This window comes from Oryzias melastigma, unplaced genomic scaffold (assembly GCF_002922805.2).
Source record: "Oryzias melastigma strain HK-1 unplaced genomic scaffold, ASM292280v2 sc00335, whole genome shotgun sequence".
NCBI classification, from domain to species: domain Eukaryota; kingdom Metazoa; phylum Chordata; class Actinopteri; order Beloniformes; family Adrianichthyidae; genus Oryzias; species Oryzias melastigma.
The window spans coordinates 137832-152842 of record NW_023416935.1 but is presented as its reverse complement, the minus strand read 5'-3'; the positions used below and the strand labels follow the sequence as shown (position 1 = coordinate 152842).

The 15011-nt window shown below is 38.1% G+C and overlaps 1 long non-coding RNA gene across 2 annotated transcripts; it reads right to left on the bottom strand.

The window, feature by feature from the left end:
• Positions 1-3104: 3104 nt before the first annotated feature.
• Positions 3105-8015, bottom strand: LOC118598326. 2 transcript variants are annotated; one of them, XR_004947452.1, is made up of 4 exons: positions 7802-8015; positions 4694-4740; positions 4077-4139; positions 3105-3926 (listed from the first exon to the last, which is right to left on the bottom strand). It is a non-coding gene; the product is annotated as an uncharacterized LOC118598326 (long non-coding RNA). The 2 variants fall into 2 exon arrangements; XR_004947451.1 differs by having other exon boundaries at positions 3105-4139.
• Positions 8016-15011: the final 6996 nt, after the last annotated feature.

Sequence of the window (15011 nt, the reverse complement as noted above, 5' to 3'; positions counted from 1 at the left end):
TTAAAAGTTGCCATTCTTTTGTTAATTTTTGAGAACAGTTACAACAACTGGAATTTATATTGTGTTAAATTCAGAGAAGAACCAACCTTTGCTTCCAATATGCTGGAAAATACTTTTACAAGAAATATTTGGGAATTTTAAAAAGCCTAAATCAACAGTTGTGGAAATGTTTGAAGATCTCATTCAAAAGGATAGAATATTTTTGGATTAAACTCTCTTGTTTTGCATTTGATGGTGGTGACAAAAGAGAATAGGCATTGTCAAGTTGAAAATGGCAGTGTTTTTCTTGGGTTATTTCATGAAACCCTAACTCAAGACAATACTTGTACTCTCGTTTTCTTCTTTAAAGACATCATTATATTTAAAGAGGTTTGCTTTAAAAAAAATAGCAATCACCATAACTGCTATTGTTATTTCAACTTTCAACAAACTATTCTTCATCTGTAATTCATTTCCTGTCTAAAGGCTAATACAAAGCCAGAGTGAGATCAAACCATAAAGAAGTGAGCTACTGTACTCACTGTATGATGGTACTGCCAAGAACATAAGTTAATAAAAATACAAACAATTCAAATAAAACAATATTGTATGTTTTTTTTCACACTTTGCAGAAGGAAATCAGTCACCAACATAGGCACTGTCCTCTTCTTTATGTGAGGTACTGGAAGGGACGCCTTTTTAAGCCCCTAAGTTTATAATTTGTGTTTTACTTGTATATTAATTCAATGTAATATATTCTATATGTCTGGTGTTTTTTTATTTGTACCTTGAGTCTGTAATTACATTCTTTTTTTATTCTATTTGAAAGCACATTTTTTCCCAAATAAAGTTAGCAGTTGTGAAAAATATAGAAGATAAAAGTGAAGGCCACTAGAGGCTAAAAAATATTTAATTTTCCTTTTTCAAACTCCTGCTGTATCACAAAAAAAATCTTGTTCTGTGGAAACAAAGTGTAAAACAAACAAATTGAATAAGACATCTAACTACAGTGCTTTTTAGTTCCAAAGGATTTCATATTTTGATCCTAAAACTAGAGGTGTAAGAAAATATCGATTCAGTGAAAATTTGCAATACTTTATTTGTATTGATTCAAAATACTGCCAAGGTGATATTTAACTGATTATTTAAAAGCAAACATGTAGTTCAATGTAGTTAGTTTTGTTTTCTACTTAAATATTTCCTAAATTACCAAAACAGGAAAAATCCCATACATGTGCTTGGGTAAAAGCAACATTTTTGAGATATAGTTGCAGTGATCATTAATATGCATTTAACAATTTTACTCAAGTGAAAAATGTTTTAGTATTCAGATAATTATTGAGTCATAATTAAAGATGAGTGAAACACTGTCTGGTACTGTTTACGGGATAACATATCATTTCATGACACGTGCATCGCAGTATGTCAGACTGGTGCCAACACACACCCCTACTAAAAATGTGTTTTCCTTCTTCTGTCAGAAAAAATACTGACAAGAATTTGCTCCAGGAAAAATTCAGTTGTTTCCAAACAATTATTAATTTAATCTTAATTAGTTATTTTAAAAACATAAGGTTTCATTGGATGAGCCCCATGACTTCAAATAACATATCTGTAATGTAGTCATGGTTATTTAACTAAAACATAACCATAGATGTACAACTGAAAGTGATTAAATGAGCAACTCAGCTATTGGGGCTCTTTTACGTCTCCACAGTGGTTCTCTGGCTAAAGAAAAATAAAATAGTAATTTTTAAAAGTAAGGGTTGCTAACCTTTGTTTGTTCTTCATATACTTTTTCTGCTGGATCATTAACCGATCATGTTTCATGTTTATGTTCCAGTTACAGCAGTAGTAAGTAGGAAAGAGGATGACAGCTCACCAAAGTAAACCTAAAGTATAGCAAGAAAAAGAATCATTTTTATCTTGTGTTGTTTAGGGATACATTTGCTTCACTTCAATGTTCCTGTTTGGGACAGGAAGTCTTTTATTTTGAAAGAAAGTCATATGAGCTTCAGTCAAAATCAAAAAACGACTTTGAGAAAATTCCCATTTATCTTAATAAATAAAAAGAAATCATATTTATTATAAAAAACGACAATGTGATGATGCAAAGTAGTATCAAATTTTCTGAAAAGCATATCAAAAAAGGCTCCTATTAGGTTTTGATCAGTACCAAACAGGCCCAAATGGCTCTTTTACTGGCAAAGGTTGACGACCCCTGGACTAGAGACAATGGCACTGAGGAAAAGACTGGAAGCAGAGCTGGACATAGGAGAGATGAAGATGCTGTGGTTCTCTTTAGGAATGAGCAGGACGGACAGAATCAGGAATGAGTCCATCAGAGGGACAAAACATGCTAGAAGTTATGGAGATAAAGTCAGAGAGGACAGACTGAGATGGTTCAGACCTGTCCAGAGGAGAGACAGTAAATACATTGGTAGAAGGATGTTGAGTCTAGAGTTGCCATGCAAGTGGTCTGCATGCAACCTGTGGCTCCAGAGCCACATGTTGCTCTTTAATCTTAATCTCTTTAATTAAAAAAATACATTAAAAAAAAACACATTTTTTAAGATGCTATGTTCTTTTTATATTTTCGCTTTTGTTCGTGCCAAAAAATAGACATAATTTATATCATTTAAAAAAAAAGAAGGTCATGAATGCAAATCCAAATTTCTTAAAGGCTCAAGTAAGACCATGCAGCTCCTACTAGGTTTTGATCAGTAGAAAACAAGCCCAAATTTCTCTTTTGCTGTAAAAGGTTGCCGACCCCTGGTCTAGACCAAAGAAGAGGTTTATGGATGCAGTGAACAAAGACATGAAGGTTGCTGGTGCTAGAGAAGAGGGTGCAGAAGACAGGGTTAGATGGAGGAAGCTAATTCACTATGGTGACCCCTAAAGGGAAAAGTCAAAAGGAAAAGAAGAAGAAAGCTTCAATTTCCAGTTCTAAGTCTTGAGTTTCTGTTCAAAGCCCTCAGTGAAACCATATAAAGAAACACTGATGAAAATTGTGTTTTTGACGTTTTACCATGTTCTTCTAGTATTATTCTCATGCTATTCTATTTATTTACTAACAAATATATTTTTGTGTTTCAAGTTATCAAGAATTAATATCCATCTTCATGTATAGCAAGACAAAGCAAGTTTTTATTGGAAATGTAATTCATTTTTATTCAAATTGAAACAAATTATAAGTTTGAATTTGAAGAGATTCAGTATTTTGGCAGTGATTTCCATCCCCTATAGTACTTGTCTGACAAGATGAGAACGTTTTTGTGAAATACTTAAAGAGGCAGACATCTCTCCTTTAGCCTCAGTTTTGTCAGTATTTTTTAACAAGTCACCCTGCAGTCAGTCATTCAGTCAGCTAGGAAGGCATCCAGTTGTTCTCTGGCGGTGTGGCCAACGCATTTTCTCTGGGGCTTCTTCACGCTCTTCCTTTAAGTGTTCCAACATCCTTCACCAACCACTGTCTCTTCCTGCTGGGAAATTGAAAATGCTGCCGCCGAAGCAACAAGATTGATCTACTTACAGATCTACTGAGTGAAAGGCAGCGTGAATTCCAATTCAGATTTGAGCCTGTTCTGTGAACAGAGCTTTGTATATTTTGCTCTTGCATACACTAAACTTTTGCAATAAATGATCTGTCAATACCAACTACGTTATAGGTCGCCTAAGCTTGGCCTGAAGCGCACATTAAATCCTTCAGCTGATACAGAAAGGTTGGTACTTTCTGACTTTATCCAATATATCTAGATTTGAATATGTAGGAAAAGCTCATCTAAATTTCGACAGCTGTATCTTTCCTCCACCTCTCATCTAACTCTTTTTTAACAACCCCTCCACCCTCCCATTTGCTCCGTCCCTCCAGACCGCCAGGGTAGTGTGTTGTTGTCGAGGGCGACAGGCGAGGCGAGCGACACACTCGCGCTCCATCAACCGTCTGTCTTTAATGAGAGACACAGAAAGGCCCAGGGGACTGAGACCTGACTCTTTCTCTCACAAACACACACACTAATGCCTTCTGTATAATTTGTTAGTGGAAGATAAAAAAAAGAAAGAAAAAAAGTTTTGCATTAGAGGAGAAGGTTAGTTACAATGTCTGGCTGCCAGGCTGTCCTGTAGGTCCTGGAGGTCCTGTTTTTATTGTAGATCTGAGCCTGAAACACAAAGTTTTTTTTACATAATATCATGACCATTATTACCAATACTCCTAAGTCTATTAAGGTGAGGAGTTTTTTTTTTTTTTTTAAGTGAACCCAAATTTTCTACACATTAATGCAGAGATAAACAAATCAGTTTCATTTAGATCTTCAACAGACCAAAGGTGGTTAACATCCACATTATTGTAAGTCTGTAGCTTGAGGAGACTATAACATATGGCACACAATTATTTTGAGTTTTAAGGTTTTAATTACAAAAGAAAAACAAAAAAGGACAAGGGGTTGAAGGACCCAAACTTAGGGCAAACAATTAAATAAATCGAACAAAATCTGATCAGTAAACAAGAAAACAAACGTTTTCCTGACTCATCTACAAAGTATTGATTTTGGTCGAGGAACACCTTACTGGGGGCAAATTGCATGTTTCTAAAAAGTTATTTATTTGGAGTTGGTTAAATGCAAATCAAAGACAGATGGAAAAGAAAAGTTTTTTTCAAAAAATGCCATTGATTAGGACTGTCATGGAAGATGGGTTGAAACTTAGTACATACCTTCTTGTCTTTCTCACATATCCACCAGATGTCACGTTTATCAGCATCTAGAAGGGAAAAAAAGAAAAAGTTTAAAGTTTTGCTTTCAATGTATATATGTTAATCAAAAGGAAGTGCTAAAAAAGTCATCACCAGAACAGGTGTGAGCACTTAAGATTCATAGAATGAAACTTGGTAGTATTTTACAGGAAGAGTCTGAAATGACCACAATACTCTTACTGCTTTGTTTGTGTTGACAACTGCTGGTCTTTCTATCTTAAGGATACCTACAGATTTTTTTTTACTATTGACAAATACAAGATAAAACAAAAAAGTTGACCAAGGAGACTGAGGCTGTGTCCAAATTCGGGTTCTGCGTCCTCCTGAGGCCGTGGCCTTTGCGATCTCCGATCTCCGGGTCCTTCGTTAGCGGGTAGACCGATGTTAAGTGAAGTGAATTTGGACGGTCTAGCCTTGTTTTTTTTATATATATATATAACTTTATTGAACAAACAAAACAATAAAAGCTGTTTTAACTTTGCTAGCTAGTTTCCTGTAGCCTGGCCACAGTGAGTTGAACGTGTTGTGAATCATTTAGCTCAAAGGGGAAAAAAAAGCCCCCCCTCCCGAAATAATGCTTATGTTTGACACTGAAACTGGAGGGATGGATTACATCGACTATAATGAAGCACAAATAAGACCAGTAAAATGAACATGGGAGGTGGCTGAATTTTTAGGATCTTTTAATCCACATTGGTTTGTACCTGTCATGGAGCAACCTGCTGCTACCATCTCCAGTCACCAGAGGGAGCGCTCACCAGAGTTTTGAGCTCACCACCTGCCCTCACCTGGTCTCATCAGCAGCAGCTGTTTCCCATCATCTCATCACCTCCTCAGCACATAGTCTGGATCCACACTTCACTCTCTGCGAAGCTTTGTTTGTGCCACCCTGCCNGACATCATCGCTGGGGAGACATTTTGATTTCAACCAAAAGCAAGATCAAAAAAGAAAAAACAGAGAGGGGGGCACTTCGTATGTGATGGACTGAAATTTAAACAGAAAAAAGGTTGTGACTGAGAGGGAAAACTGTGGTGACCCTGAAGTGCAAATCACTCGAAGAAAAAACATTTTAAAGATTACGACAATTATAAAAGCAAAACAAATATATATATTTAAAAAACGCATTACATTTTAGAAAAACAAAATTCCAGAAATCAAAATGTAAAAAACTAATTTAAAAAAAAGGTGAAAAACAAAAGTAATTTCCAGAAAACAAAATGGAATGTCAGAAAAATGTAACACAGTGAGAAACCAGAAAAGGTAGCTACTACGGGACAACGCTGATTGGATGATGACGTTTGTCCATAATTTCAACTGAAAATTATTTGACATGAAGCAATCCTGGATATCTTCATCCAATCAGCGATGTCCCATATCTACCTTTTACAGTTTCTCATGTTTTTCAAACATTTTCATTTTGTTTTCTGAGAATAAATATAAATATATTTTACATTTTGGTTTCTAGATTTTTTTTTGGTACCCCGTTTGATATTTGTTTTTCTTTTCTAATTGTTGTCAAGTGATTTGTTGATGTGATTTGGACTTCAGGGTCAACACAGAAAACTAAAAGGTTACAGAAAGATGTTCACTTAAAATATCAAGTTCAAGTTTACAATCATGATAACCTAACAGGTGAATTGCATTGTAGAAGCTTGACTGGATCAATACCATTTAAACCATTCATTGTGATGAATTATGATTCTGTCTGATTTGTTGCCAACAGTAGATTTTTTACATTAAAGTGGGACATTTTTCCCTTACTGGCTATTATTTGACTTTTCTCCTAGGATTATAAAAAAGGCTGTTTTCTAAAAGTTTATATATTGCATTAAAAAAAATAAGAATAATTACTATTTGAAGATATACAACAAACCATTCATTTGTAGTTAGAATGAAACAGGCTTCAATATGATTTGGGAGTGAAATTAAATCTTTGTCAGAAAAAAATTCAAAGGTGCTTTTCTCTCCTCAAGAGGACTTTAGCCACGTAGGAAACTCATTTTGGCATTGTTGTGAGCTGAAGACAACAGACAGTATTGGCTTTGATTTTGTCACCGAGCAAGGAATGGGAGTGCGGTTCAAGACTACTGAGGCCCGTCCCTTAATTTCCTTGCCTTTATTTGCCCCTTTTTTCTTTTTTTTTGACAAAGCCCAGCTCCATTCCTCTCACTTGACTCTTTCTCCTCCACACCCGTAACCCCCAATGTGCAGACATGAGGTCAAGCTCCAAAGATCACAGAGAGAAGCCAGACAAGAGACAGGAAGACAGAGACCTAAAATCCTCCTATCCTCCCAAAACCAGGCCAAGACCTCGAGCCTTCCCACCAGCTCCAGACCCCCCCGCTCCCTTCCTTCAGCCTTGCTGTGTGTAGAGGAGACAGTGGGCACTCTTGCAGAAACACCAGCCCAGGGAAATTCAAATGAGGGAAAAAAAACGGTAAGGGAGACAGAGACGGGAGGACAATAGTGAGAAAATGGGATGAAAGAAAGATGGGAGAGTGTGGAGGTGGGGGGAGGAGGGGCCTGCTGAGGCTGCAGGTTAAGATAATGTAGATCTAAAGAGATTCGCAGGAAACATTTTTATTCCTTTTCTGATTACCCCCCCCCCCACATACACACAGCTCCTACACGCTCCTGCTTTTCCGTTTGTTTGTTTGTTCTTGGCATAAGTGTTACGACTGTTGGTATTCGAGTGTATTTACACATGCATGCTGATTAGAAATGGAATATTTTATAAGCGCCCATCCCGCACACACACACACATTAATACATAATGCACAAACGCATACTTAAAGATGCATCAGGGAGGAGAGCGACCAGGAAACAGACAGTGCCCAGAATGCTAAAAACCTACAAATTTCAAAGCACAGCTGGTGCACAAACATACAGGTTCTTTTAAACCACATAGACAACTGCATGGCCTGCTCCTAATCATTGTGATGCAGGTAAACTGCATGGCACAAGTCATTACTAAAGGTGTCCATCCTTCAGATCCAACTTATGAAAATGCATTAAAAAACTAATTATAAACATTTTCTAGGAAGTTCTTCAGTTGAACAAAACCTCACCTGTGTTGCTGTCAGACGCCCCTTCAAGGTGAAGTGAGATAGAGTGGTCTTCGTCCCGCTTTCCTTGACCCAGAATCATCCAGTTCTCCAAATCTTCAGAATCCGATGAATCAGAAGAATCTGATGAATCGGACGAATCTGATCTGGTTTCAGACTCTGAACTGCTGGACAATACGGCCACTGGTACGACAGGACTTCTGCTCCCCGTCTTTGTTTGCTGGATGATTAGACAAATGTTTTTTCAGATTGAAGTGCTACACTGCTGTCCAAATAGGAGGAATTACGTAAACCTGCTATTCCACAAACCAGGATTTCCGTGCTTTATCGAGTTAAAAAAAAAAACACAGAATATCTGACATGTTTAAAAGTTAATAAGGATGCTCTTCTGGTTCAAAGACAGTTCAACATGTTCAAATCCAGTTGTTTCATTATAAAACCAGCATCCTAGAATTCACGTGTTTCTTTGGCCTACTTCATTTTTCCATTGCTTCCAGTGTTCGAGCTCTTCACTTTTAACAGATTCACTTAAGCTGATAAAAGACAACTATTTCTTATCCTAAAGTGAAATTTGAAAGATTAAAGCTTTATACATGGAATCACCATGAACGTTGTTGATGTTTGCAGCTGACTTTGTGATTTGTAGCGAAAGCAGGGAATGAGTGGAGGAGAAACAAGAGAGGTGGAGGTTTGCCCCGGAAAGGAGGGGAATGAAGGTTAGCCGCAGCAAGATGGAGGACGTGTGTGAATGAGAGGGAGAGGGAGGTTACAGGGAAAGGAGATAAAGAAGTTGGAGGATTTGAAAGTATCTAGGATCAACAGTCCAGAGTAATGGAGGGTGTGGAAAAGAAATGAAGAAGAGAGTGCAGGCAGGTTGGAATGGGTGGAGAAAGGTGAACAAAACTGTAGTGAGACCAGCCATGTTGTTTGGCCTAGAGCAGAGGTCTGCAACCTGAGGCTCCGGAGCCACATGGGGCTCTTTTACGTCTCCACGGTGGCTCTCTGGCTAAAGAAAAATAAAATAGTAATTTTTAAAAGTAAGGGTTGCTGACTTTTGTATGTTCTTCATATACTTTTTCTGCTGGATCATTAACCGATCATGTTTCATGTTTATGTTCCAGTTACAGCAGTAGTAAGTAGGAAAAAGGATGACAGCTCACCAAAGTAAACCTAAAGTATAGCAAGAATAAAATTCATTTTTATCTTGTGTTGTTTAGGGATACATTTGCTTCACTTNACTTTTGTATGTTCTTCATATACTTTTTCTGCTGGATCATTAACCAATCATGTTTCATGTTTATCCTCCAGTTACCACAGTGGTAAGTAGGAAAAAGGATGACAGCTCACCAAAGTAAACCTAAAGTATAGCAAGAAAAAAAATCATTTTTATCTTGTGTTGTTTAGGGATACATTTGCTTCACTTCAATGTTCCTGTTTGGGACAGGAAGTCTTTTATTTTGAAAGAAAGTCATATGAGCTTCAGTCAAAAGCAAAAAACGACTTTGAGAAAATTCCCACTTATCTTAATAAATAAATATAATTCATATTTATTATAAAAAACGACAATGTGATGATGCAAAGTAGTATCAAATTTTCTGAAAAGGATATCAAAAAAGGCTTTGCAGCTCCTATTAGGTTTTGATTAGTACCAAACAGGCCCAAATGGCTCTTTTACTGGCAAAGGTTGACGACTCCTGGACTAGAGACAGTGGCACTGAGGAAAAGACTGGAAGCAGAGCTGGACATGGGAGAGATGAAGATCCTGAAGTTCTCTTTAGGAGTGACCAGGACGAACAGAATCAGGAATGAGTCCATCAGAGGGACAAAATAAGTTAGAGGTTATGGAGATAAAGTCAGAGAGGACAGACTGAGATGGTTCAGACATGTCCAGAGGAGAGACAGTAAATACATTGGTAGAAGGATGTTGAGTCTAGAGCTGCCATGCAAGTGGTCTAGACCAGTGGTCTACATGCAACCTGTGGCTCCAGAGCCACATGTGGCTCTTTAATCCTAATCTCTTTAATTAAAAAAATACATTTAAAAAAAATCACATTTTGTAAGATGCTAGGTTCTTTTTATATTTTCGCTTTTGTTTGTGCCAAAAAAATAGACATAATTTATATCATTTAAAAAAAAGAAGGTCATGAATGCAAATCCAAATTTCTTAAAGGCTCAAGTAAGACCATGCAGCTCCTACTAGGTTTTGATCACTAGAAAACGAGCCAAAATTTCTCTTTTACTGTAAAAGGTTGCCGACCTCTGGTCTAGACCAAAGAAGAGTTTTATGAATGCAGTGAACAAAGACATGAAGGTTGCTGGTGTTAGAGGAAAGGATGCAGAAAACATGGTTAGATGGAGGAAGCTAATTCACTATGGTGACCCCTGAAGGGAAAAGTCAAAAGAAAAAGAAGAAGAAAGCTTCAATTTCCAGTTCTAAGTCTGGAGTTTCTGTTCAAAACCCTCAGTGAAACCATATGAAGAAACACTGATGAAAATTGTGTTTTTGATGTTTTACCATGTTCTTCTAGTATTAATCTCATGATGGAGGACATATAACTTTTGTAAAAAAAAAGTTAAATAGCATTTCTGAGTATCTATTTTTTTAAATCATTGTAAGCTATATCGCAGCTCACCTTATGGGATCTTGTTGTTTTGCTGATTTTCAGTGCAATTTGGATGCTTCTCATTTTCTCTCTTTTTTTTGAAACAGCAAACTGTGTTCTGCAACCTGATTGGCTGAAGGCCTTGTCAATCAATCTCCTCAATGCCTTACTTCCTGTACAGATACAAGCAGCTCTCCAAATCTATATAAATCTCCCATTACAATCAAATCATTCAATTACCCTGGGATTTTTCTATGATTTTTTTAAATATTTATGTTTGTCTGACAAAAGTCTATAAAGTGTGTCGTGAGGAGTTTTACGGCTTTAAAACATCTGTAATCATTCATTGTGGATTTCACCCATCGGGAGTTATTTTTAGAACATGGAACCAAGGGGACATTAAAGTTCGGGGTATATTACAGTCTCGTCTACCTGTTGTGCTGGAGGCCTTGTGCCTTTTGAGGAAGAGGCTGATGAGGAGGTGTCACTATCCTGCTCTTCCTCCTCCTCTTCCTCTGCATTTTCCAGCTCCTCCTCCTCTTCCTCTGCATTTTCAACAAAGTCAGAGGAGTAGTGACGCTGGATATATGCAGGCAGGTAGAACACCAGCTCGCCTCTATTCAGAATTTCATCGGAGTCTTCATCCTCTCGATAAAGGTCTTCGTCGAACTCCACCCAGTTCTGCTCTTCATTGGCCATCTCCCCAAAGCCTGCTGAAGACATGCAGACACAAACACGCTTCACTAGGACACGAACGCCTGTTGATCCAGTGATGTAAGAGTGAAAACAAACTGAACAGACAAGAAAATAAACATTTTAGTGACTAAGCTTTTCAAAAACAATCTAAGGAAAAAAAATCTATTTAAATAACAAATATAAACAAAAATGGTAAAAGAAACTGTTGATCAGCCCTTTTCTTAAACTTAATTCTACTAAAATAAGCATTTTTAGATCTGTAATGCGTAATAAGATGTTATAATTTCTAACAGTTGTAAACCTGCCTCACACAGGAAAGGTCTCCGGGGTTTGATGGTGATATTATATCACCCGGTTTTACCAGTAAACCCACATTATAACACTGATGATTAAAAGAGAGGAGCCGTGAGATTTATGTTCAAACTGTTACTCCAACAACTACAAACTGGATTAGCAGTGAGAAATGGCCAGATGTATGCAGCTCTATCTTTCTGTCCTGGACACACGTTTCCTCTACAATAATCCCTTGCTGTGTGGTTATCTCTGCTGCTATGAATGACCGTTCTTGATGCAGTGATCACCCGTGATCTCTGAAGCTCAGAAGGATCTGAGGGATCAGAGATGTCGGATGTTCAGCTATTGCCTGCATCCAAGCGAAATCCTTCCACAATCCAGAAAAATCAGAAGATTGTGGTGAACAGTAGAGGGAAAAATACACAAACCTGAAGACAATTATCATTCCTTATAGTTTTAAATGTTTTAGGTTGCTCTTTGATTAAAACATACTATTTTCTTTTGATTAATACAATCTAAAAAAGACTTTCTTCCTTTGATGCAACAATTAAAAAACAAAGTGGATTTTCCTGCTGTATATAAGCAACTATTATCAATGAAGAGATCTCAAAACACTTGAGCCAAGAACAAATACATCTGGAAAGCCTCTGGTGTCTAAATGTTAGAATCACACAATTTGATTTATAATTCAACACAATTCAATGTAATAAACTTTTTTTTCTAAATACCTTTAGTTTGAATAAGAAAAGTATTTCTACAGAAATAGGGATTTGACCTAAACTAAAATGGTTCTTTACTTTTTATGAAATAATGAAATCATACATGTAAAAATAACCCAATGCTATGTACATTTGTGAAAAAATATTGATAAATAACTTGATTGTGGATTTATTTAACACAAGAAATGTTGAAAAGACAGTCATATTTANCAATCCTATGTACATTTGTGAAAAATATGAATAAATAACTTGATTGTGGATTTATTTAACACAAGAAATGTTGAAAAGACAGTCATATTTAAAGCCAGTGCTTTAAATATAGTTGCAGTCATTTAGAAGAGGGCAACATTTATTGACAGCTTATTGCTGAAATTCTAAATCAATTAATCTTTCATCTTAAAATATTAAGATGGTTGTTTCTGCATCTACAGGCCACCTACATTCACACTAGACTCAAATAGGTAACCGACTGCAGCTCTGAAGCTTGCATGTTACATAATTTAATACCATTATTAACCCTCATCTGGATTCATCCGCTCAGCGTTTTAATTCAGAGACTTTGAATATTAAAATCACTGCGAGTGATTACGGATTTTGTTCATAAAAGAAGAAAATTAACTTTGGAGCTTATTCGGCTTATTGCTGAAATTAAAATTAATATCATTAACAACTAGAGCGGGGATGATTTTTATTGTTTTTGTACTTAAAATCAATAATAGAAATAATTCACTCTCAGTACAGTTTCTAATAAAATTTATCATCAAATCTACCAGACTCTCTTAAGTAAAATCAACCAGGGAATACTTTCAGAGCTCTATCCTTTACCTTAACGTTCACAGTCAGTGAGACACTATGGAAATACTCAAGACATTGGTTGATGCGAATAAATATTCATTTATTTGTCAAATTTGTATTTCAAAATTGATTTCAGGGCTGCACGGCGGCGCAGTGGTTAGCGCTCTCGCCTCACAGCGAGAAGTCCCCGGTTCGAATCCCGGCTGGGGGATTTGGGACCTTTCTGTGTGGAGTTTGCATGTTCTCCCCGTGCATGCGTGGGTTTTCACCGGGGACTCCGGCTTCCTCCCACCGTCCAAAGACATGCTTCATAGGTTAATTGGTGACTCTAAATTGCCCCTAGGTATGAATGTGAGAGTGAATGTGTGTGTGATTGAGGCCCTGCGACAGACTGGCGACCTGTCCAGGGTGTACCCCGCCTTCGCCCTTCAGTAGCCGGGATAGGCTCCGGCACCCCCGCGACCCCGAAAGGGAAGAAGCGGTCAAGAAGATGGATGGATAGAAAATTGATTTCATTTGGTCAGGAAAATCTGTTTTTACATATCTAGTTACTCTTAAACTGAATAGAAGTAAAAATTTTATGAAAACATGTGAATTTTAAAATTGAAAACTTTTACATTTTTCTGAAGAGATCTATCTGATTTGAATTAANGGAGTAGGTACCGCCTTCGGTTACTCCAGAACCAAGAACGGCTTAACGCTGTGGCCAACCGTCGGAGGACACCTGCCCCTCCATACAGGGTGGGCGACAGGGTATGGCTCTCCTCTTCTGACATCCCCTTAAAGGGCGGTTACAGGAAGCTACACCCCCGCTTCCTTGGTCCTTTCCCTGTCATCCGGATCATCAATCCAGTGGCTGTAAAACTGGACATACCACGGACACTGCGCATCCATCCCGTGTTCCATGTCAGCAAGCTGAAACCGGCTCGGGACTCCCCCCTGCAGCCTGCTGCCTTGGATCCCCCAGCTCCCCGTCTCGTGGACGGCAGTCCTGTCTACACCGTCAGGGAGCTGCTTGCTTCCAGACGGGTCGGCCGAGGCGTGCAATACCTTGTCGATTGGGAGGGCTATGGTCCGGCTGATCGACAGTGGGTCCCGGACCGTCACGTCCTTGATCGGGACCTAGTCGCCCGTTTCCATCGGGAGCACCCGGACCAGCCCTGTCGTCTGTCTGGCAGCCGGACGTAGGCGGGGGGGTTATGTCACGGATTCCCTCCTCCCCTTGTGGCCAGCGGCTCCTCTACAGGTGGTTTCAATCAACCACTCAGTCCATGTGTATATATTGTGTTGCCTCCTTCTGTTTAATGTCTCTACGTCCCTATGTTTTGGATATTAAAAGCTAGTTTAATACTCCACAACGGCTTGCTGTTTGATCCTTCCTGCGCCTGGGTTTCTCGTTCGAGTCCGCATTACAAAAAGAGGCTTTGCACAGTGTGATTATTATGAACCTGTAAAAAATTAAATCATCGACCTAAATATTTCAAGAACTAAAGATAAGATCTGGTTGGTATTTCCCACCCTATAAACTAAAGGGAAAAAATGCTTTATTTTTGTAATAATGAACAAATAAATGTCTTCCAACTCCACATGTTGTTCCGAGGGAGAACATGAAATCCACCTGGATTCAAACTAATATACTGTCATTTTAGTGTGTATTCTGTGAATGATGCTTTTTTACACTAATGTTGTGTTTACTGCACCGTATAATAAATATGTATGGCTGCTGATTTCCCGTCTTGTCATTCTGTGCATTATGCTGTAATGTGAGAACAGCTTGTTGCTGTGCTGGTTTGTTTCAGATGTCAAGAAGGTATGCATCCAGCCTGTTTGGCATCAGAGCGGATTTGTCACCCAGCAAGAGAACATGAGGCCCTCCAGCTTTAAATACTTGTACGTGTATCATTAGAGGCACAAAGCGCTCTTTTACAGGGGTTTGGGCTCAACGGCAGTGGTAGTGTGGACGGAGTTTCTCCATTTTTCTGCCTTGAAGGCAGAAGCTTCCGGGTAAACTGGCTGCTGAAGCAAAACTGAAAAAATCTTATCCACAACTTTCTGTGTTTCCTTGTGTTGCAAGTGTTTCTGCATGTGATGCCTCTCCGTGCCCTT